The sequence below is a fragment of the Castor canadensis genome, chromosome 14 (assembly GCF_047511655.1).
Source record: "Castor canadensis chromosome 14, mCasCan1.hap1v2, whole genome shotgun sequence".
Lineage (NCBI taxonomy): Eukaryota > Metazoa > Chordata > Mammalia > Rodentia > Castoridae > Castor > Castor canadensis.
Genome location: NC_133399.1, coordinates 28676867 through 28703653, shown reverse-complemented (window position 1 = coordinate 28703653; position 26787 = coordinate 28676867). Strand labels below are relative to the sequence as shown.

Genomic DNA, 26787 nt, shown 5'->3' with positions numbered 1-26787 from the left:
TATCTGTTGAGTCCTTCTTCACTGTAGTTGCCCGAACTAGCAATAAACAAGTTAAGACACAGAGATACTAAAAATATCCTCTATGTTAAAAAGAAATAGTAAGTGAAACTGGCATGATTCTAAATAAAATGATATGAAATTCTGACTTCAGCTCTCATTTTGGTATTTCGTAGGATGCTTATGAATTGTAGGAGGATACAGAGTAGAGCAGAGAATAGGAAGATTCATGCTGATTATTGTGTATCTCCTTGTTCTGGTTCATTTGCTTATGAGCTGCAGTTATCCTTCCCATACATGATGGAGGTGATAACAAGCACAGGTCTCTCTTTATAATTCACTGGAATCCCCTAAATTCAGAGCACAGTCAGCAAATGCTAGTTGAGTTGTCAAAACAGAAGACTTCCAAGATTTTCCTGGTGAAAAACCCTATGTAGTCATAAAGACAATGCAAACAAGATTTCTCTCTTGTTTTACCAAAAATCTGGTAGGCTGAGTGCAGTGGCTCATGCCAATAACCTAGATATTCAGGAGGCAGTGAATGGAAGATTTTTGGGGAACCCCATAATAATTAAAGTCACAAAGTGTACAGAATTCATATTTGAAAATTTGAAGATTTCATTTTGCTCCCAAGAATTTCATGTTCATCCCCATGACAGAAAACAGTGTTTCTGATAGACATTTGACAACCCCTCATCTCCATTGAAAATGAATGAGTCTTGTGGATTGTCTTGCAGGTCATGGCCAAAACATGTGGTTCCAATACCTTTTCATGACTAGTGCCCAATGAACACTCAACATCTGTCCTAAGAATTCATATGAATACAGGGTCAGATAGGAGCTTCCTGTGATACACAAAACTAAGTTAGGAAGGAGACAAATACATGGAGTCCTATGAATTATATCTACAATATTGGAGTCCTGGGATGAATATTTACTACCTTAGGAACTTGTAGGCTCAATACACAGAAATTGCATTAAGCCAAATTTCTTGAATTTATCAAATCTCAAAGACATTATGCTTGTTAATGGAGGAAGAAGTAAAATGGAAAATAAAATCAAGAACAGGTCTTTGGCTTTTCTCTTTAGGAGAAACCTTGCGATTAGTATTCAATTATTATGTGGCTTTTTAAATATCCATATCCAGTTCCCTTATATAACATAGTTTGATTATATGATAATTATATGTAGTAATTATACACAATTATATATATAATTGCAATAATTATAAGTATAGTAATATATATTGAGCAATTATATATGCATAAATATAGTCTGGTTAAATGCATGGCTTAGCATTAATTATATTTACATCGTAATGCAATGATCAAAATCATAAATATCCAGAATTATTTTTTTATATCCACAAACTGAAAGGTTATCTCAGAAGAATTATAAATACAGAGGATTTTGGAGATATTTTAACTGTGTAATTTAAGAACAATATTCTCAAGGATTTACTCTGAAGATTATGTGTAATAATTTCCAAGCAATTCTGTGGGCAGCCTAGGATTTTCTGACTCCTATAAAATTCCTTTTATTAAAGAGTTTACTCACATGTAGTATTCAGTCTGATTGGAGCAGTTTCTTTCTTCCTTATGTCAATATATCTATATTATTGTCCCCAATTTGCACCTCAATAAGTAGATTGAATTCTGCTTCCTCTGAAGTAGAATCCTGAGAAAAACCAGCAGTGCTGGAGGTGTCACAATGTGTGCATTGAAATTATTGACAAAGACCACCTGGTACTGGCACACAAACAGGCACATAGACTTAATCACAGAATGAACCTAGGTTTCCATGAACAGATGAAAGTAGTCAGAAAACATTATATGCATAAATACATATAGATGATATAGGCATACATATATATGTATGTACAAAGTTTTCTTTATATATATTATATATCCTTCATATATAATGTTTTCTTTATCACTTTACACATATACATACACATACATATATATTATCTATCTATCTAGCTAGCTATCTAGCTATATACTATTCAGCCATAAAATAAGGGAAACTTTGTTATTTGCAAGAATATGCAGAACTGCTAGTAATTCAGTAATATAAAGTAAGCCAGTTTCATAAACACAAGTATCACTCATTTTCTATTAGATGCAATATGTAGGTTAAAAGCATAGACATGAAAGTACAAGGAGATTAATTTGTGAGTAAGTGGTGACCAGATGGAGAAGGGAAATTGATGATACTGGAGACAATATTTATATTCATAGTATGTAAATATGAAAATTTCATCATGAAGCCCATTATTTTGTACAATAATAAAGGAGAAAGAAATTTTGAAAAAAAATTAAATTTAAATTATAGTGTAATGCACTCAAAATATATTATAATGCTATTAAATTGTGCATCACAGATTTCAAAAAGGCTGCCCAAAAATAGGTGCCAGAACTAAATAGACAATGAGATGAATGTTCTTGCTCTCTAAGTAATACAGAACGTGATAGCTCTTCACAAACTGGTCATCAGCCATCACAGTCAGAAATGTATTATCCCTACGTTGAAAAGTGTTTTTAAAAAAGCAGACATCTGTATCAGGCAGCTTACAAAGGAGATGACTGCGGTGAGTTTGGATGTTTGTTAGATATCTTATCATTTGATTTCTAAATGTCTAGACATATATAGAGCTTTGTGTTAGGTAGGGAAGTTAGTGCTTAAAAATTATGTACCTTGACTTTGCCATGTAACTGTCAAATGTGGAATTGGATGTGAACTTGAAAATCTTATTCTTAATTCTGGATGATGCTCAACCAAGTTGCAGAACAATGACCATTTCTGTGGAGAATTTAGTGGTTCGCACTGACAAAGAAAGGAGGGAATAATGGTCATAGTCATGAACTCAAATAAGGAGAGCAGGAACATTTTTTGAGCATGTGTGTTGAAGCCATCATGTTATATCCTTTTGTGTATTAACTTAATGCTTACAAGAGCCCTCTGCAATCACTAACTCAATTTGAGATATGCGAGATCTCAATTTGAAGAGGTTACTCATTGTTTTCTAATATAATACAGCTTGATTTGAAGCTGGACTTTGTTTCATGTTGGCTGTCCTTCAGAATTTATGCATTTATCCACAATTAATCTACTTCAGAGGAAGTAGATTTTGATCTAGTTATTAAAGTACAAAGAGGGGACAATAATGTAGACATACTGATATAAGGAAGAGAGAAAGTGCATCAATCAGACTGAATAGTACATGTGGATGAGGTCTTCATAAATTAAACTTTTGGGGAGGTAGGAACAGCCCAAAAAGCATGCTAAATTATTACAATACATATTCTTCAAAGTAAATCCTTGAGAGCAGAATAACATTGTTTTGTAGTAGAAATACAATTACAGAAGTGTTATTATTTTCAAAAATATATACATTCATTTCCACTACAAAAATGGATAATTGATGTAATCTTTAAAAAGAGATGTAATATTACCCTCCTAAACCAGGTTCTTTGGTCAAGAATTACAGAAACTGCCTTGTTATATTATTATAGTCATACTGGTTATAATGAAAGATTCAAAAATATTCTCAGAATTCAAGGCAAATCACATTAAGCAATATTTAAATATGGAGTAGAATGTAAGTCATGAAGTAACAAAAACTATAACAAGACAGGATTTCAAGTCTAGAAACTGGGTTTCCAAAATGAATTACATAATGTACAGAATGTGTAAAGAGTAGTTTGCTTTGCTCTGCAGCTTACACAGGGCAGTTTTAATCTCTCTGTTCCTTAGGCTGTAGATGAATGGGTTCAGCACGGGGACAACCACAGCATACCTCACTGAGGCCACTATACTGTTTCTAGGGGTGTAGGATACATCTGATCCAAGCTACACTTCTATGGCTGCTCCATAAAATAAGCAAACCACTAACAAATGAGACCCACAGGTGAAAAAGGCTTTATACTTCCCATCTGATGATGGAATTCTCAAAGTTGAGGAAAACATTTTATAGTAAGATAAGAAGATCCCCAATAGAAGAAGAAAATCAGAAATAGCTCTAACCAAACTCAAGACTAAATATTTGGTAAAGGTATCATAACAACCAAGATTTAGTAGTTGAGAAGGCTCACAGAAGAAATTAAAAATTTCCATATCCTTGAAGTGGGTAAAATATAAGGCAATCAAGTTGTGTATTTGGGATTCACAAAGACTAAATAAAAAACACAAAAAGAGCAACAAAACACAAAATTGAGGGTTCATAATGACTGAGTAATCCAATGGATGACAGATGGCCTCAAACCAGTCATAGGCTATCATGGTCAGAAGCATATCAGAAGCATATCATCCATAATTCAAAAAATTATACAAAGAGCCATTTGAGTCATGCAGTCCACAAATGAGATAATTTTATTCTGAACCTGAATGTCCACAATCATCTTTGGGACTGTAATAGATAGTAAAAGATGTCAGTCAAGGCCAGGTTGGAGAGGAAGAAGTACATGGGGGTGTGGAGATGAGAGTCAAACCCAGTTGCCACAATGATGATCAGGTTTCCAAGCACAGTGATCAGGTACATGAACAGGAACAGTCCAAAGAGGATGGGTTGCAGTTCTGGATTCTCTGAGAGTCCCATCAGATGGAATTCTGGGATAATTGTTAGATTAGGTTCTTCTGTGTTACTTGGACACCTTTTCAAAACAAAGAGCATTGGGAATGGAAAGCATATACAGAGAAAGCAAATACTCAAACAATGGTAGAAATACACTTAAGTTAAGATATTTAAGACACTGCATGTGAGCTATGTCTGTATTATATGAAAACTATAGCTGACAATATTGTCAGAAAACAGTACATGCCATTTAATATAAGCCTTGTATCTTTAGTTTTTATGGACTTCAAATTTTGATAAATATGTTAAGGTGAGATGCTCATAACCAATGTCACTGTGAACCACAAATGTGAATTTAGCATACAGTCTACTTCAAATTGGTTAAAAAGTTTGAAACTGCAAAATAAAAGCATGTGAGTATTTTTTTTATTTTATAGAAACTTATTTGTATCTACCCCAGGCAATTTCAGTAAAGTATCTACCAATAGAATCATTTCTTCACTTTTTTCTTCTGTATGTTGATTGTAGATCTGGAAGAATGCTTAATTGTTTTTATGATTATAAACCTTCTTATGTATCTTTAATGACTATAATTTGATACCAGGTAAACTTGCAAAATACATATTTCTGTTCCATAATTCTTGAACCATTTAATACATTTTGTGTCTATATGATTCCAATTCTCTTACCTCACCTACTTGAAGGTGTTTGAGGTTTATTAACTAGTCAACTCATACTATAATTTGGGATAAATACAAAAGAGAAATCCATTTGTATTAGAGGAATCCATGTAAACACAATAGAGCAGTTTCATCATTTCTAAAATGGAGGTAAAGATTACCTAGCTCACAGAGTGATTGTAAAAAGGCTTCAAATATTTAATTGCATAGTATTAGGGTTCTTGGACTGTTTTATAAATATTTTATTCTGTGATTATTTTAAAATAACAAGATTTTGTAGCATTGGGCCACATCCACGTCTGAGTATTGGTATACTAATGATTTTGTGGTTATATCCTATCAAGGATAAATAATCATAGCTTTATAATATTTCTGTATATTTAGACAATACCCAATCAATATTATTATGTGTGCATACAGTCAGTAATATCTATGCCTGTATTTTTATTTTAAAAAAATTTATTCTTCATTTATTGACATGTGCATACATTGTTTGGGCCATTTCTACTCCCTGCCTCCCACCCCCACCTTCTTCTCCCCTCCCCCCTCACTTCCAGGCAGAACCTGTTCTGCCCTTATCTCTAATTTTGTTGAAGAGAAGACATAAGCATAATAAGGAAGACAAAACCTTTTTCCTAGTTGAGTTAAGGATAGCTATACAGAAAGATTCCTAGCATTGCTTTCATGTACAAAAGTGTTACAACCCAAGTTGATTCATCTCTAACTGATCTTTACAATGGTTCCTGATCCCCCTCTCATGTTAACCTCTGTCGCTTTAAGCTTTCTTTATTAATTCCTCTAGAATCGGACATCAAATGCTTTCATATTTTAGGTTTTCTACCTATTCCCATATCTCCCATATGTACTCTCCCCTTGTCATGTGACCCAAGTCCAACCATATTGCTGTATTTGCCCTATGAATGAGAACATACTATTTTTGGTCTTCTGAGCCTGGCTGACCTCTCTCAGAGTGATGTTCTCCAGTTTCATCCATTTACCTGCAAATGATAAGATTTCCTTCTTCTTCATGGCTGAATAAAATTCCATTGTGTATAAATACCACATTTTCTTGGATCCATTCATCAGTAGTGGGACATCTTGGTTGTTCCTATAACTTGGCTATTGTGAATAGTGCTGCAATAAACATGGGTGTGCAGGTGCCTCTGGAGTAACCTGTGTTTCATTCCTTTGGGTATAACCCCAGGAGTGGGATTGCTGGATCATATACTGCCTATATTTTTAAATAAATATTTTTAAATGGATGAGTAAAAACTTACACTTTGGACACATTTAAACTGTCATTTTTTGAAACATGAGTTGTTGTTATTGCTGCATGATTCCATTCTCCCACATAATTGTTCTCAATCCAGCCCTCCTCCAAAGAAACTTGTTGTTGTGAATGAAATGGGTATATTTGTACATGTACAAGCTTGCACTAATCCATGTAGCCATATGGTGTTTTCTTTAAGGATTATCTAAAATGTATGCAAAAACCGTCTAAGTAGTCTACAACTAAAGATCTAATTCTTCAGAAATGTATAACTTAACATTATCATTAACATTGGTTTATGTTTTCTCTGTGAAGTATATACATCAACTTCAAATGCTTTAAGTGATAAAAAAGCATTATTTGAAGGAAGATCATCATTTAAATAGACAACTTATTGTTTCTGCAAATTTTCAATATCCTTTCATCTCCTTCCGTATCACACATATATAAATTTTCACCTAATCTGTGGGTGTGAGATAGTTATTTGAATTCCAGCAATTCATGTATTTTTTACTATAGTTCAGATACACTTGATGCTTCAATTAGAAAATCAGTTATAATAAACCAAAAATATTACTGTTAGTGTATCTTGTCAAAACATTGTTTAACATTTCTACTTGAAACCAATGCTATGAGTCTTTCTGTATATCTATTCTTAACTCAACTAGCAAAAACACTTTCTCTTCCTCATTATGCTTATGTCTTTTCTTCAACAAAATTAGAGATAAGGACAGAACAGGTTCTGCCTGGAAGTGAGTGGGGAAAGGGGGCAGGGTGGGGAAGAAATGACCCAAACAATGTGCACACATGTGAATAAATGAATAATTAAAAAACATTGTTTATATGTATCTAATAACAAACTTTGCATGACTATTGATCATGAAATTTCAACTTAAATAGCAAATATTTCCATATGTCTCTGACAAAGGAGAGAGAGTCCAAGTAGAGAATTAGGAAGACAACATATTGTAAAATGTGTATAAATTTTTCAACTGGCAGGTTCTCATATGGCTTAATGGGAACAAGGAAAATAATGCTAATTTTTCACAATATGGTGACCCAAAAGGTTCTTTTGAAACCTAATATCTGATAAAGATTTCCATTTTCATGAAAACAGTGAGTTTATGGCTGAAACTGATTGCTAAAAGCAAGCAAAGTCTAGTTTGATGGGATTCAAAACTGAATCAGCTCAAACATAAAGTCTCTTTGCCTATTTCTCTTTCTGCATCTTCTGTGGTTTTTATACTCATGAATATATCTTGTATGATTTTGAACTATCAAAAAATACATTTTGTCAAATGAAATTTTAGGGGCCAGACACAGACAAGACCTATCATTTCTTGTCTTTATTCTGCTGTACCTCACTGAAAATTGTGAAAGTACAGACAGAAAAGCACCAAGTGTATCATCACTCTTATCACACCCAACTTGTGTGGACCAAGGAAGTACCTTTTTAGTGTTTATCAGAGGATTCTATATTTGATGTCCTCTGTGTGCTAAGCAAGATAAAGGATCTGGGAATCAAAATGAAAGAGAGGTAGGTATTCATTTTCAACTATAGAACAGATATTTATATAAGGACAAATGTAAGATGACTCACTGGAGAAATATTTAAGCAATGACTTCAAGAGCTAGGATATTATAATTGAATGGCAAGAATATTAACATCATAATTATTAATTGTATATATAATTTCATGCTTATTTTACATATTCACACATAAGAATCACATAGTGAGCACCCATGTCTGTTCAATCCTTCCTCAGTTCAGTTGTTCCAACTTGAAATCACATCTGACATCAATACTAAGACTTAGAAATACAAACTATCTGCTCTGTGCAATTAGAACAAATGGAACCAATAGAATCAAAATTTTGTTGTCAGCCTTCAGGCATTATTTACTAAAACTTTGATAGTTGTGTTTCAACTGTCAGAAAGGATTTCTTTAATTTTTTTCACTACCGGTCATTTAACTGAGGGACTAACCATCTTTAGTATGCAAGGGCTCTACCTTCCTTTCTTTTTGCAGTACTAGAGTTTGAACTCAGGGCTTACACATTGAGCCACTCACCAGTCCATTTTTTTATGATGGGTTTTTTTCAAGATAGTGTCACATGAACTGTTTGCCTGGGCTGGCTTTGAACCATGATCCTACTGGTCTCTGCATTTTGAGTAGCTAGGATTATAGGCATGAGTGACTGGCACCAGCAAGACTCTACTTCCTGAGTTAATTCCTCAACCCCATTTTTTGTTTTGTTTTGTGCTTGAGGCAGAGTCTCACAAAGCTCTGCTTGGGCAGGATTCAAACTTGGGATCCTCCTTCCTCCCCCAAGTACATCACTGTGCCTGGCTATCAGAAATTTTAAAGCAGGTAACTGCCACCTTAAACACAATTATATATGCAGTGCATTTTAAAACTCAAATTTTCTGAGAAAAGCAGAAGTATTATAAGCATGAAGAAGAAAGTGTTCAGTTATATAGGGAAGGGGAAGAAATCTGTGCTCAATTATCACATGCATATTCCTTCTGATATTGTGTCCTTTCATAGATATCCATCATTTCTATGTTTGGTTTAGCAGGCTCCACCCAGGTTTTTGCTCTCTTATCTCCATGAAGTCACAACTGTGATACTTCAGGAGACTCTCCTTGAAGTGACAAGAAAGTGAAATGTCTCATTGAGTTGTTTAAGGGATTATTTGCCTGGATATAGCCTATGTCTACATTCAAAATCACTAATCTCAACACTTTTTATTACTAACAACCTGAAAATGGGTGTGGGAAAATATTATCATATCCTTTATTTTCTTCAAAATAAACTGGGTAACTATGACTTGTGTAATGCTATGCAGATGAAATGAAACAAGCCATATAGAACACATTGCTCAGTTCAGGACTAATGAAGCCCTCAAATATAAGGCATGGTGTTACTGTCAGCCTTCAACATCATTTTATTTCAAGTCATTTTGGAGAGCTTAAGAAACAGTTGATAGGGACAAATTTTAAAATTTGTGAATAAGATGACAGTCAAATATAACAAGTGGAGGAGGAAAGCAAAACTTTCTATTCTCTGGAACCTTTAATATAATACACAATATAAGCTTCACATTCATCACAACTGAAATATTCCATGGACGTATTCTCTTATCTGGCTTCTGTAACTGTCATGTTAGTTATAGTAATGAGGAAATGTTTCCAATGGGCTCTCCAGCATCCAAGTCACTCCCAGCACTTACTGGTACTGGTTTAGGCTTGTCCTCTGCTGATTCATGAGGAAAGAATGCAGATCCAGTGTAATTCCCTTGCCTTGTGCCTGGTGAAGCCTGGATCTTTCTTCAGGCTTGATGGGAGCAGTGTCCGATATGAACTTCCTGATGCAACGACCATAAGAAGAGGAGACTTTGGTATAGAGACACATTAGGATGAGTCAAACTGATGAATTAGGGTTACTGGCTGATTATTATATGACCTTAGGGCTCGATACAATGCCCTGTGCTCACAATTAGCAAAATCTGACCATGTTATTACAATCTCTAAGGAATTCCTGAAATTAATGGAGAAGTCAAAATAGTACATTATTGGCCACCAAAGTTTTGTTGCTGTTCCTCTATTCAAGATGAAGCTCTCATTCTATTCACTGGATCTGTGTTTTAGTTTCTTCTTTTAAACATCTGTCTTTGTTTTATTTCCATTGCTTATTGCAGTAAAATATATATTGAAATTTATTAATTTCTTCATTTTATGTATACTACTCAAAAATACTAACTGCGTTCATTCTGTTGTGCAATTATCACAAACCTCCATTTCAAGAAATTTCAAATTCTTAACTTAAATGGTGTCTCATTTAAAAACCTTCACATTGGGGGGATTCCAAGATGGCGGCTAGAGGTAGGAAGCAGAAAGCGAGTCTCCTATAGTGAAATCTTGGAGAGACACTGGAGACACACTTTGCAGGCATAATCACTGAGAAAAGGCATAACTTTGACCCCTCCACATCTCCAGCCGGCGCAGAGAATCTCCACCTCACGTTAAACAGAGAAGCAAGGAGGGCCCCCGGGACTGCCAGTGGCTGGCACTCAGATGGCTTGGGAAGACACAGACCAAGTGAGCTTTGCAGAACCATGGTACCCCACAGACAAGCCTGGGCCAGAGCAGCATAGCCCCCTGGACAGACTGACCTCCACCCAGGGAAAAAAAGAGAAACTGAGTAATAAGCAATACGAACAATTAAGACACATTGGAAAGAGGGTGGGGCACCCTGAGCGCTGAAGATTGGGGGAAGGGAATCCTTCCTGGGACTGTAAATAAACAAGCTGGCCAAGCCAAAGAGCCTCTGGCAGGAGTGGGGCATGCACCCAGCAACCAGGAGTGGGAAAGCTTGTGAGAGTGGCGGAGGGAGAAAAACTCCACAGGAGAGGAGGGAAGACCCACTTCCCACGTGAACTGTAAATAAACATGGCGGCCAGCAGGAGCAGCAGCACTGCCCAGTAAGCAGGAGCAGGAAAGCTTGTGAAAGTGGCACTGGGAGGAAAACTGCACAGGAGAGGGGGAAAGACCCACCTCCCACATAAACTGTAAATAAACACGCAGGCCTGACAACATGGGGGCAGCGTCACCTTTCCCAGTGCTTGGAAAGGGGAAAGCCTGTAGCAGAGGCTCCTGCACAGGAGAACTCTGAACAAACAAAGCCTGTGGGACCAGGTGAGTGCTAAGTTCACTCCAGAGATGTGCATAAATAATGCTGCCAGCTACAGCAGGCTGAGAGCAGCAGGCAGGCAAGCCACAGTTGCAGATACCACTCTCAGAACTGTCTCCAGACTCTTTTTTTTTCTTTTTCTCCCTACCTTTGATAAGAGAACAACTGAATTACACCTGCAAGCTGAAAAACTTACTGAAACTGTATTGCATTTGAACGTGGGACACTTGGTGGGGCTTTGTGTGTGTGTGTGTGTGTGTGTGTGTGTGTGTGTGTGTGTAGTTTTGTTCTACTTTTTGCATCCCCTTTGATGCGACAACTACAGAACAACATCTGAGGCACCATCTCCAGGACTGGAGACTGAGACGGACACCCAAATTATTAAGACTGAAACTGCATTGCATATAAACTTGGAAGTTTTTTGGTTTTTTTTTTTTTAATTTTTTATTTTCCATTTTATTTTAATTCATTTTTATATATAGATATTTCTTTCATTTACTTATTTTTTATTTTTTTATCTTTGATTTTCAATCCTCTTTCTGTCTCTCTAATGTCTGTTCAGCTTACTGTCAATTAGTACACTAATGCTCCCTGTTTATATCTTTGAAACTTTCTTATCTGAAACCTTGTTCTGCTTTCTCCCTCTCGTCTGTATATTTGTTTTCCCCTTTTCTTTAACTTCTTGCTTTCCCTGTCAGCTCACCCTTCCATTCCAAATATTACCATTGTTATTATTACAAGCTAGAAAATACTTAATTTCACACAGTACAGGGACAGTAACAAAACCAAAGACAATGACAGGAAGACAGAAAAAATGGGGAAACCAGTTTCCCCACAACAAAAAATTAGTACAGGAACCAGTGGGGAATGAAGAGAACAGAAACTCAGATGCAGACTCCAACAAAATGAAGATAAACTATGACAAAGGACCCAATGAAGCAAACAAGAATAATTTAAAAGAAGACATACTACAAGTACTCAATGAGAATATTATAGAGATGATACTGGATAGGGTCAACCAAAATGTATAGGAGACACTCAAGAAATTCCAAGACAACAAAAATAGAGAATTTGAAAAAGCAAAAGAAGAAATAAAGGAAACCATAGAAGCACTGTATAAACACCAAAGTGAAAGAGAGAACACAATGAATAAACGGATAAATGAACTCAGGACAAAAATAGACAACATTAAAGAGGAAAACTGCCAGGATATGGAAAACCTCAGAAAAAAGAACGAAACAGAACTGCAAAATAAAACGGAAGGCCAATCCAACAGAATAGAACAAACAGAAGACAGAATCTCAGAACTTGAAGATGAAATGGTAAAGGAAAAACTGAAGAACTATTAATTAAACAACTCAAGACCTGTGAAAAGAAAATGCAAGAACTCACTGAGTCCATAAAAAGACCAAACTTGAGAATCATGGGCATCGAAGAAGGAGAAGAGGTGCAAGCAAAGGGAATGCATAATATATTCAACAAAATATAACGGAAAATTTCCCAAATCTAGAGAAAGATATTCCCATACAGATGCAAGAGGCCTCAAGGACACTAAACAGACCAGATCAAAATAGAACTACTCCACGACATATCATCATTAAAACAATAAGTTCAGAAACTAAGGAAAGAATATTGAAGGCTATAAGAGAGAAAAAACAAGTAACATACAAAGGTAAACCCATCAAAATCACAGCAGACTTCTCAACAGAAATATTAACAGCAAGAAGAGCGTGGGGTAAGATCTTCTGGGCATTGAATGAAAATAACTTCAACCCCAGGATACTCTAGCCAGCAAAGCTATCATTCAAAATAGATGGAGCAATAAAAGTCTTCCATGATAAGCAGAAACTAAAACAGTATGTGACCACAAAGCCACCATTACAAAAGATTCTGCAAGGGATCCTGCACACAGAAAGTGACACCCAACTTAACCATGAAAAGGCAGGCAGCACCAAACCACAGGATAAGAAAATGCAAGACAGTAGAGAGTAACATCAAGTTAGGTACACACAATCAAACCTTCAAACAACTAAGACAACTAAATGGCAGGAATCACCACATACCTATCAGTACTAATGCTTAATGTTAATGGACTTATTTCACCCATCAAAAGACACCTTTTGACAAAATGGATTAAAAAAGAAAATCCAACAGTTTGTTGCTTACAGGAGACTCATCTCACCGACAGAAATAAGCATATGCTTAGGATGAAAGGCTGGAAGTAGATTTACCAAGCCAATGGCCCCCGAAAACAAGCAGGAGTAGCAATACTTATCTCTGACAAAGTAGACTTCAAACCTACATTGATCAAACGAGATAAAGAAGGACATTCCATACTAATAAAAGGGGAAATAGACCAAAAGGAAATAATAATCTTCAATCTGTACTCACCCAATGTCAATGCACCCAATTTCATCAAACATACCGTAAAAGACCTAAAACCATATATAAACGCCAATACAGTGGTTGTGGGAGACTTTAACACTCCATTATCATCAATAGATAGGTCATCCAAACAAAAACTCAATAAAGAAATCCAAGATCTAAAATGTGCAATAGATCAAATGGACCTAATAGATGTCTACAGAACATTTCATCCAACCTCTACACAATATACATTATTCTCAGCAGCCCATGAAACCTTCTCCAAAATAGATCATATCCTAGGGCACAAAGCAAGCCTCAGCAAATATAAGAAAATAGAAATAATACTGTGCATACTATTTGACCACAATGCAGTAAAAGTAGAACTCAACAACAAAAGTAAAGACAAAAAACATGCAAAAAGCTGGAAACTAAATAACTCATTACTTAATGAAGAATGGATCACCGATGCAATAATAGAGGAAATTAAAAAGTTCCTGGAAGTCAATGAAAATGAAAACACAACCTACAGGAACCTATGGGACACAACTAAGGCAGTCTTGAGAGGAAAGTTTATAGCCATGAGTGCATATATTAAAAAGATTGAAAGATCCCAAATCAATGACCTAATGATACATCTCAAAATCCTAGAAAAACAAGAACAAGCAAATCCCAAAACAAATAGAAGGAGAGAAATATTAAAAGTAAGAGCTGAAATAAATGAAATAGAAACCAAAAAAACCATACAAAGAATTAATGAAACAAAAAGTTGATTCTTTGAAAAAATAAACAAGATCGATAGACCGCTGGCAAACCTGACTAAAATGATGAGAGAAAAAACCCAAATTAGTAGAATCAGGAATGCAAAAGGGGAGATAACAACAAACACCATGGAAGTCCAGGAAATCATCAGAGACTACTTTGAGAAACTATATTCAAATAAATTTGAAAATCTAAAAGAAATGGACAGATTTCTAGATACATATGATCATCCAAAACTGAACCAAGAAGTAATTAATCACCTGAATAGACCTATAACACAAAATGAAATTGAAGCAGCAATTGAGAGTCTCCCTAAAAAGAAAAGTCCAGGACCTGATGGATTCTCTGCTGAATTCTATCAGACCTTTAAAGAAGAACTGATACCAACCCTCCTTAAACTGTTCCACGAAATAGAAAGGGAAGGAAAATTGCCAAACACATTTTATGAAGCCAGTATTACACTTATCCCAAAACCAGGCAAAGACACCTCCAAAAAGGAGAACTATAGGCCAATCTCCTTAATGAACATTGTTGCAAAAATCCTCAACAAAATAATGGCAAACCGAATTCAGCAACACATCAAAAAGATTATTCATCACGACCAAGTAGGCTTCATCCCAGGGATGTAGGGGTGGTTCAACATACAAAAATCAAAAAACGTAATAAACCACGTTAACAGAAGCAAATATAAAAACCACTTTGATCATCTCAATAGATGCAGAAAAAGCCTTTGATAAGATCCAACATCATTTCATGATAAAAGCTCTAAGAAAACTAGGAATAGAAGGAAAGTACCTCAACATTATAAAAGCTACATATGACAAACCTACAGCCAGCATTATACTTAACAGAGAAAAACTGAAACCATTCCCTCTAAAATCAGGAACCAGACAAGGATGCGCACTATTTCCACTCCTATTCAACATAGTACTGGAATTCCTAGCCAGAGCAATTAGGCAAGAAGAAGGAATAAAAGGAATACAAATAGGTAAAGAAACTGTCAAAATATCCCTATTTGTAGACGACATGATCCTATACCTTAAAGACCAAAAAAACTCTACTCAGAAGCTTCTAGACATCATCAATAGCTACAGCAAGGTAGGAGGACATAAAATCAACATAGAAAAATCATTAGCATTTCTATAAACTAACAATGAGAAAACAGAAAAAGAATATATGAAAACAATTCCATTTACAATAGCCTCAAAAAAAAAATCAAATACCTAGGTGTAAACCTACCAAAAGATGTGAAAAACCTCTACAAGGAAAACTATACACTTCTGAAGAAAGAGATTGAGGAAGACTATAGAAAGTGGAGAGATCTCCCATGCTCATGGATTGGTAGAATCAACCTAGTAAAAATGTCGATACTCCCAAAAGTAATCTACATGTTTAATGCAATTCCCATCAAAATTTCAATGACATTCATTAAAGAGATTGAAAAATCTACTGTTAAATTTATAAGGAAACACAAGGGCCATGAATAGCCAAGGCAATACTCAGTCAAAAGAACAATGCAGGAGGTATCACAATACCTGACCTCAAACTATATTACAAAGCAATAACAATAAAACAGCATGGTACTGGCACAAAAACAGACATGAAGACCAGTGGAACAGAATAGAGGACCCAGATATGAAGCCACACAACTATAACCAACTTGTCTTTGACAAAGGAGCTAAAAATATATGATGGAGAAACAGCAGCCTCTTCAACAAAAACTGCTGGGAAAACTGGTTAGCAGTCAGCAAAAAACTGAAACTATTTCCATGTATATCATCCTATACCAAGATTAACTCAAAATGGGTCAAGGATCTTAATATCAGACCTCAAGCTCTAAAGTTGATACAGGAAGAATAGGAAATACTCTGGAGTTAGTACTTATAGGTAAGAACTTTCTCAACGAAACCCCAGCAGCACAGCAACTAAGAGATAGCATAGATAAATGGGACCTCATAAAGCTAAAAAGCTTCTGTTCGTCAAAAAAATGGACTCTAAACTGAAGAAAACACCCAGAGAGTGGGAGAAAATGTTTACCAACTATACATCAAAGGACTGATAACCAGAATATATAGGGAACTTAAAAAACTAAATTCTCCCAAAACTAATGAACCAATAAAGAAATGGGCAAGTGAACTAAACAGAACTTTCTCAAAAGAAGAAATTCAAATGGCTAAAAAAACATGAACAAATGCTCACCATCTCTAGCAATAAAAGAAATGCAAATGAAAACCACGCTAAGATTCCACCTCACCCTTGTTAGAATAGCCATCATCAGCAACACCACCACCAACAGGTGTTGGTGAGGATGCGGGGAAAAAGGAACCCTCATACACTTTTGGTGGGAATGTAAACTAGTACAACCACTCTGGAAAAAAATTTGGAGGCTACTTAAAAAGCTAGACATCGATCTACCATTTGATCCAGAATCACCACTCTTGGGGATATACCCAAAAGACTGTGACACAGGTTACTCCAGAGGCACCTGCACACCCATGTTTATTGTGGCACTATTCACAATAGCCAAGTTATGGAAACAGCTAAGATGCCCTACCACTGACGTATGAATTAAGAAAATGTGGTATCTACACACAATGGAGTTTTATGCAGCCATGAAGAAGAACGAAATGTTATCATTCGCTGGTAAATGGAAGCAATTGGAGAACATCATTCAGAGTGAGGTTAGCCTGGCCCAAAAGACCCAAAATCTTATGTTCTCCCTCATATGTGGACATTAGATCTAGGGCAAACACAACAATGGGATCAGACTATGAGCACATGATAAAAGCAAGAGCACACAAGGGAGGGGTGAGGATAGATAAGACACCTAAAAAGTTAGCTAGCATTTGTTGCCCTTAACGCAGAGAAACTAAAGCAGATACCTTAAAAGCAACTGAGGCTAATAGGAAAAGGGGAAAAGGAACTAGAGAAAAGGTTAGATCAAAAAGCATTAACCTAGAAGGTAACACCCATGCACAGGAAATCAATGTGAGTCAATGCCCTGTATAGCTATCCTTATCTCAACCAGCAAAACCCCTTGTTCCTTCCTGTTATTGCTTATACTCTCTCTACAACAAAATTAGAAATAAGGGCAAAATAGTTTCTGCTGGGTATTGAGGGGGTGGGGGGGAGAGGGAGGGGGCAGAGTGGGTTGTAAGGGAGGGGGTGGGGGCAGGGGGAGAAATGAACCAAGCCTTGTATTTACATATGAATAATAAATGAAAAAGGACAAAAAAACCCTTCACATTTATCCTTCTAATAAGCAGGTGATGACTATTCTCCTATGAAAAATCATGAAGATTAAAAGCAGCAATCTACAAGGAGGCATAACTATATTCCATGTAGATTTCAGAGATATTGAGATTGCTATGTTGGTTTTAAAGACTCCACATGGTGTTTTTAATGTTTCAGGTCCTCAAATGTCCATGAAAGGATTCTGGATAAAGTTTACCACAGTGCACATCACTGGGGCCCATTGTCCCTTTTCTAACAATGTGGTGTTGCTGAATGCACAGTTTCAAAACTTAGGGGAAGAACTGAACAATGAGAACCAAAGTTTATTTATTATTATATGTTAATTGTACAAAGCAGTATTGTGATATTTCCATGCATTCAATCCCTTTATTGAATTCATCCTCTCTAGCGCTCTTTCTTTTCCTCCTCCACTCTATATAAATAATTTGGATGTGCTTCATTATTCCACTTTTCATATATGCATACAAAATGCTTTTATGACAACCACAACCCATCATACTCTTCTTTTGTCCTCTATACCTTTAGTGCTTATCCTCCTCGAATTGTATTGTTTTATACTCATGCTATGTTTGTCTATATTCCACATATAAGAACAAGTGACATTTGCCTTTCTATGTCTGGCTTATTTTACTTGACATGATGATATCCAGTGTCATTCATTTTCCTGCAAATGACATAACTTCATTCTTCTTAATGTCTGAATAATTCTACATTGTGTCCTTATCCACTTATCAGTTGATGGACACTTAGGCTGACTCAAGAGATATTGTTTCTCCTTTTTTCAAATTAAGTATACAAATTGCCTGGATTCTTCTGGTAGGGCCCACTGTGTCCCTGCACAGATACATCAAATGAGACATCATTTCTCTCTTTTTTTAACCTAATTTTTTATATAACATAAAATGGGCAACATGACTTTTGCAAGATGATTCATGTGAAATAAGAACATGTAATTCAGATTCTGACACTCAAATACAAATCATGATGTGAGGAATGATGTCTGCTTCCTCCTTGTCCTCATCATTACTTTTAAAGTACTTCCAGAGTGGTTAGGGAATACTATATAGTAACCAAATTTTTTCCTTTAAAATTATGTAAGGAAAGCAAAACAACTTACTTGGTTATACCAACTGTTAGATTAGATATGATGATGAGGAAACGATGCTTTTGATGGAAATTTTTCCATTGAATGATACCCACCACATATAGTTTCATAAGAATGAAAGAAACTATTTTATATTGAAAAGAGATTCTTGACACAGGAAAACATCAAGAGATGGCAACAAGTAAATTGAATGTTTCAGAACAGGCAATGTGTTTTCTCATTTTTATTATTCATTGTATAAGGGGGATTCATTGAGAGAATTCCAATTAGACTTATATTGTATATTGCTTAGATCATCACCACTATCTCACCATGTGTGCCCTCCCCACCCCACTTAAAGCAATTGCAAGATGTTTCGTGTTCTATTTCACGTGTACATGAAGCCCATCAACCGTATTGTCTCACCATAATATACTCTATTCACCCTCACCCCAGACACAAGTACCTGACCACACACTGTACTTATTTTATAGTCCTGTCTTTTGTTATCAATTCCAAATTCACTGTTCAAAGGGGTTTCTCCATGTATCCCCACCGTTAGCATACCTTATTTTTGTCAGTTCAACTCTTTCCATTACTCCCCCTTATCTCCTCCCTCTGACTCCCCATTATGCAACAGCTTTCGATACATATTATTTTATCCTTTATCTGCACAAACGTTATGTGTTTTTGCTCTTTTGTTCTCTTTTCCTTTCCCTCATCCCCTGAGTTCCATAGATTAGTTTAACTATTACAAATATGTTGTACATATAAGCTTGTATATTATCATGTCAGTTTTTTTGTATGTGTGTATTATTTGGATATATCTTCCACCTAGGAGATGTCTTTCTGAATATGGCTTATTTCACTTAACACACAGTACTCAAATTACATCCATTTACCTTCAAATCACATTGTGTCATTCTTCCTTATGGCTTAGTAAAACTTCATTGTGTATATATGTATATATGTAGGTATATACACCACATTCTCTTGATCCATTATCAGTTGTAGGGTGTCTGTGTTGTTTCCATATCTTGGCTATTATGAACAGTGCAGGGATAAACATTGGTATACAAGTGTCTCTATTGTATCCTGACTTACATTCCTTCAGTTTCATGCCCAAGAATAGTATTACTGGACCAAATAGTAATTCTATTTTAGCTTTTTAAAGAATCCCCATACTGCTTTCAATAAGGGTTGTATTGATTTGCATATCCACCAACAGTGTATAAGGGTTCCTGTTTTGTTGCACTTTGCCAGTATTTGTTGTTGTTTTTGCCCTTGAAGATGAACACTCCAACTGGAATGAGATGAAATATTTGTGTAGTTTTGAATTACATTTCTTTTATAGGCAGGGAAGTTGAACATTTTGTCATGAATTTATTGGCCATTTGTACCTCTTTGAAAATCCCTTATTCAATTTGTGTGCTCATTTCTTCATTGAGATATTGATTCTTTGGGAGTTTGAGTTTCCTGTAGATTCTGGATATTAGTCCCTTTCCAGATAAAGAGCTAGTAAAGATGTTTTCCCAACATCTGGGCAGTCTCTTAAATCTATTGACTGCTTCTTTTGCTGTGCAGAAATCTTTTAGTTTGATGATGTCCCATTTGTTTATTTTTCTCTTAGTTACTGAGCCACTGGCACTCTATTTAGGTAGGTGTTGCCTATGCCTTTATGGTCCAATGTATTGTGTACTACTTTCTGTAGTTGTTTCAAAATTTCAGCCCAAATCATAAAGTCTTTGATCCACTTCAAATTGATATTGGTACGGGGTGAGAGACGCAGACTAGTTTCAGTCTTCTACATGTGGATATCCAGTTTTCATAGTAACATTTGGAACATGTAATAATTATACCTAGGCACAGCAGTGAAGAAATAAGCAGTTTACACATCTTAAAAGAAAGCAAATTTGAGGGCATTGAAATTCTGAAGAAGGAGTCCAAGAGGTTAAATCAAGGATCCACCAGGATGAAGAAGATACATGGTAAGATTCATAATGACTAGTTAATGCATGAGATAAGAATTAGCTACAAACCACTTATAGGTAATCACAGTGAGAGCATATTATCCATACACACAAAAAATGTAAAGAACAACAAGTACAGAAAGATTTATACATTCTAACTGCTGTTAGGAGTTTCAGAAAAAAGTAACCATCCTCAAAGTAGGAAAATGTAAGACATTCCAATTTTGCATCAAGGATTAAAGAAAAAAGACCTCTTCAGAAAAACCACCAGAATTAAGAAGAATACACGGGTGTTCATACTGTCTGGGTAATGCAGGAGGTAACAGATGTTTATGAGCCATATGTTCAAAAATGATAAAAACAGATATCCCTCTCAGGTGACCCACATAGGAGATGACCCTACTATGAGTTTAGGTATTTATAATAAACTGTGGTCAAGATGAATTAGAAGTCAGTCCAGAACTGATTGGAGAGAAACAAGTATATGAGAGTGTAGAGGTGGGAGTCAGAGCTGATGGCCAGGATAATGAGCAGGTTCCAATGCACTGTGACCAGGAGAAGATCAGCCCAAACTATATGAATTGCATGTTTGGAAATGCTGATAGTTCTAGGAAAGGAAATTCTGATGGAAATGTTAGATTTTAGGGACATATGTCATCCATCCAATGTCTCGCTCTTATTTTACTGAGTTAAGTTACTTTTTTATTAATCCATGACAAAAGATTCAGATCCAAAGCAACTCCCATAGTAAGTGACAAATGACTGCTCAGTCTTGGTCCTCAGAACTGTTATTAGTAACAGAGTCAAAACAGACAGACCTGATTCAGACAGCCATTGGACAAGCAAACCCACATGTGAGGCCCACTGAATGGGAACAAGAAACACGCAGATTTACAGTACATGTTGATTATTGATTATATTTTGTTGAGGCCCAATGCTCATAACTAGTGAACTTGGCTCATGTTATCCCAAGCTCTAAGAATTTCACAATATTATTAGAAAAAGATAAAGAAGAGAAACACAATATTCCCTAAAATTTATCGTCTCATTTCCTACTTCAGCAGGATACTCTGGGATATCATTCTGTTTACAGACTAGTAATAAATGCATCTGCATTTTACTTAACTTGTTTATTGTGGTAAACTATATATAAGAACTTGCCATTTTATTCTTTCCATGGTGAATGTTATGAAGTATAAATTACATTTACATTGTTGCTCAGCCATCAGCACCATCCATCCCAAGAAACTTTTCATTTCCAAGCTTGAAATTCACACTCATTTTCAAAACTCTCAATTCAACTTTTCCCCAAATCTCACAACCACCAGGGTTATTGTGCAATATCATGAAAATACAATGTACAAAATAATATGAACAAGGAAACAGAATTTCTATGTGTAGAATTTTACTTTTGCTCCTTTTTTGTAATCTACATTTCAAATAGCTGTCACAGTTCCTTAGATCAGAATATACTCCTGAGAATCTTCCTCAGTGTCCTTTTAATGTCCCTGTTCCTCAAGCTGTAGATGAATGGATTCAGCATAGGGGTAACAACTGTGCACATCACTGATGCCAGGGCACCATTTATGGGAGAATGTAGTACAGCTGAACTAAGTTACACTCCAAGCCCTGTTCCATAAAACAAACAAACTATTGTCAGGTGAGACCCACATGTGGAGAAGGCCTTATACCTCCCTCCTATTGATTTGACCTTCAGAATGGAGGAAAGTATTTTGTAATAAGAGAAAAAGATCCCAGATACAGGCAGAAATCCCATGATGGTAACAACAAAATACATGACTATATTATTTTTGGAATTGTCAGAGCAGGCAAGATTAAGAAGTTTGGAAGGGTCACAGAAGAAATTAGAAATTTCCACAGCTTTGAAGTGGTTAAATTGTAAAACAATGATATCGTGCACCTGGGAGTCCAAAAGGCTAAACAATAAAGACATGAACACTAAGAAGACACAGAGGCGAGGGTTCATGATGACTGAGTAATGCAGAGGGTGACAAATGGCCACTAAATGGTCATAGGCCATCACAGCCAGAAGCATAGCATCCATGTTTCCAAAAATGATGTAAAGTGACATTTGTGTCAAACATCCCACATAGGAGATGACTCTGCCGTGAGCCTGCACATTCACAATTATCTTTGGGACCATGGTGGAGATGAAGCAGATATCATCCAAGGATAGGGTTAAAAGGAGGAAATACATGGGAGTGTGGAAATGGGACTCCAAACTGACAGCCAGGATGATGAGCAGGTTCCCAAATACTGTTAACAGGTACATGGATAGGAACAGTCCAAAAAGTACAGTCTGTTGTTCTTGATCCTCTGAGAGTGGCATGAGATGGAATTCTGTGACAACTGTTAGATTTTGTAGTGTTACATTGCTTGGGCACCTTTTGAAAAAGAAAGCTACGTGTATCTTGTCCTCTGTATAAAATTTGACTACAAGTATACAGGAGTATTTATCTACACTTCCAATTGTATGCTCTCTAGGAATACTTCTCATTTATGGCAAACTCAGCCCTAGACTTCATATACTTATATGAAATAGAACAAGGAAACCTTTTGCAATTGCTTCAAGTGGGTTGGGGAGTTGGTCAAAAGGGAGCAAGGATGGGGATGGTCTAACCAATGTACAATATAAACCTAATCAGAACTGTCACTAAGAATCCCCACTGTGTAATGAGTATATCCTAATAAAATATTTTATAACTAAGAATTTCATTATTGGCTTCTGTGTTATTCATCTCCTTCTATGTGCATAAATTTTAGGTACACTGAAGTAATCAGTGTAGCCTGTTACCATAGTAAATCAAGTCAATGACATTCAAAAAAAATAAAATTCATAGCAGATTTCTTCTTTAAGAAGAAAATATATCTTCTTAAAGGTTGTTAAAAAGCAATTGAATATATCCGATTTTATTCTAAAATCGTGATGAAAAGTTATTTTGCATAGAGTATTTTAAAGTCTGTATAAATTCAAGGACTGTATTGTCTAGACACTAAATCGAAGTCATTGGTTCATAATCAGAAATCTTTTATGAAATTTAAGTTTTTTATATCTCTGCATAATTCCATTATACAGGCAACTACTGTCATAGATTTGGAGGGTAGCATTTCCTTGAAATGTTTCTAGTAATTGAATCACATATACATAATAATTTCTCTTAAAACCTACCTAAATGTATACAAAGCTTCTCTTAGTAGTATGCAACACAACACCTAATAACCTTAAAACATACACTTTATATTGAAAGTATGTTGAATAGTTTTAAGTCTTTCTGAAGTACACATATATTTCAAAGGTATTAATTGAAGCATTACCAAAGGAGCAACATCACTTAAATTTTCAGTTTAATATTGCATTAATCTTTTTAAAGTTATTGTTTCTCTCTCCATACCATACAAGTAAGAAGTTGCAGACACATATGGTTGTAGGACAATTGTTTGATTTCCAATAACAGATGTTTGTTGCTTTTTACTATTAATCACATAGATTTATTGTCCCTATACAAATCACTCAGTATCATCCAAATCCTCTTATTCTGCATAGATCATCAAAATATCCAGAAGTCTATCCAAAGTAACTCAATAATAAATTAGAGCTTATATAAGGAATAATGATTCCATTTGTTTCCAGTAGAGGCAAAAGCATCCGTGGATAAGGAAATTCACATTTATTCCCATATACTAGACTTGTTAAATTTTCAGAATGCCTGTGAATCTCCCTGCATCATTCTTCTTGTACCACTTAATAGAAATAGAGTAATATTATATATTTTTGTACCAATGTGCAGAATCAAATAGATGTCTAATAACATTAAATTGAATAAGCAATTCCATCATCATAGGAGTAGTAAGTTTATTGAGGACTAGTTTTTGAAGGTTACAGGAGCCAGAAATGATGGGAAAGTCTCAACTATGTCTTATTTCAAGTCACTAGGCTTACCTATCCCTTCTCTTCCTATCCTTTGGTTCTTTTTCATTTACTCATGAAAATCTCTGCAGTGATCTTTAAATAAATATATGTTGTGTATTTTAAATAACATTGTAAGGTCCATGAGGCTGTGACATAGAGTCAAAGAAGAATGATCTTATCTCTAGCTCTACATACCTAATGGGTGGGGACACAGAGAGTGTAGCCAATGTTTGTGAACTAAAGAAAAGTCTATTTAATATTTAAAACAAATTGCGTTGTTGATACCACCTCTGTGACAAGAATTGCATAGGCTTTGAGAAATAAAAGAAAATGAAAGACAGTAATTCCTCCTCAAATACACAAATGTACATGTAAAAGGACAGCAATAAAATGACCCATTACAGAAATAAGGAAGTTTGATATTTTATAAGACAGGATACTTTAGATGAAGGCACAAATATTAGTAACAATAATACTATAAAATGATTTTGACCCACATTATATGCAAGCTTCATATATTCAACACACAGAGATTGTAGTTTATATGTGAAACTCTTATTCAATGAAGCTATATCAACTAAAAAATCTGCTAAGATGATAGTACTGGTTCTCGGGAATACCAATGATCTACCCTACATTACAGAAATAATAAATGGAGTCAACAACATTCAAAAGTAAGTTGTTACTCTCTAAGTCGGGAGCAATGAAATGTCTCATGGCTTTCTGTCAGAAAAAAAATTAAAAGGAGTTCCAGAGGATTAGCTACAGGACCATTTTAGACTCTCTGGAACTCAGACTAGGAATAATATCAGGACCAGACTTTACCTCACCATAGGAAACTGAGCTAGCTGATTGCAAGAATGGAGGAGGAAGCAGACAACTGCAAAGATAATCTCGAAGGCAGAACCGGGTGGAAATCTCTGTGATCCTTGCAATCTGCATGCTAGGCAACAACCTTCATGGGCACTGGGGCTTATATGTTAAGACCTTGTTCCAACTAAAAAAAAGAAAACCTGAATTGAGGAGTGGGTGTTCAATTATCTTGTTCCTACTCATTGGGTTCTTTGCTTTCAAGCCACAGCTATCCTAACTATAGTTCACACAGCAGGTGTCTACCACAGGCCTCCAATATAATCTACCTGGAACCCCAAAGAGGAAAAAATGCAATAAGTGAGAAGTCTCTGCTGGAGGGAAAGGGAAGTTAAGTGAATGGTTGGTTCCTATGTCAACAGTACCACCTGATGGGATTTTCATGGGAGACAGATTCAGACAAGGCTTTGCTCTTTTCTACCTATGTACCTAGTACATGTTGCATGGAATCAAAGTGCTATTTTCTTTTCCATAAGAGAATGATAATAATAACAATTATAATGATAATAATAGAATGAGAGTTTATGACTTTGGGAGTACTACACAGATACCCAAATCTATGTAGAGGACATAACTCACAGCCATTAATAGCCACACATGATGGTTTGATTACTAATATTCCTATTTATTATTTGTACTATCATAAGAAATTTTGAGAGCTTAAGAAACAGTTTAGTTGGATCATGTTTCCACTATCTTGGGTGAGAAGTCTATGGAGGAGATAACCACTATAAGCAAAAATAAAAACACTGAATGAGAAAATAAGCAAAATCATAAAATTCATAGTCTATAGACCTGTAATGTGCAAACAGTTATTCTACCATCAGGCTGTCCAAACCTCCCTACTTCTCCCACTGATCAAGAACTAATGATTATATTAGTCTTTTCTTCATCCCTGCTTCCCTCACACTTATTTGGATAAACTGTGTGTCACCGGGGTCATGACCAAGGATGAACGATATGATGAATCTCCCTTGTATGTTTTCCAGTGATGACCTCTGCTCACTCTTTACAACTGATGTGAGTATAGTGACAGATAGGAGCTCCCTGATGCAGAAAGCCAGGGGAGGAGCAGACACAGGTATAAAGCCAGGGAACTAGTTATTAAGCTGAGGCACAGGCTAATGATGTTCTCTTACATGGCCTTGGAGACTCAATGCACAGAGCTCACAATTAATCATACTGGTCCACACTGCCCTTGTCTCTAAGGATTTCCTAATATTAAAGGAAGAATAAGAAAAAGAAACAGTGAGCAATCTCAACAGGTTTGAGAATACTCCTCTATTCAAGAGAAAGTTCATGTGTAGTACTCATCTATTTCATTTATTTTTAAGAGAC

At 35.7% G+C, this 26787-nt stretch overlaps 1 pseudogene; it reads right to left on the bottom strand.

Moving 5' to 3' along the window:
* Positions 1 to 22110: 22110 nt before the first annotated feature.
* Positions 22111 to 22941, bottom strand: LOC141416205 (olfactory receptor 7E178-like; annotated as a pseudogene).
* Between the last annotated feature and the right edge of the window lie 3846 nt (positions 22942 to 26787).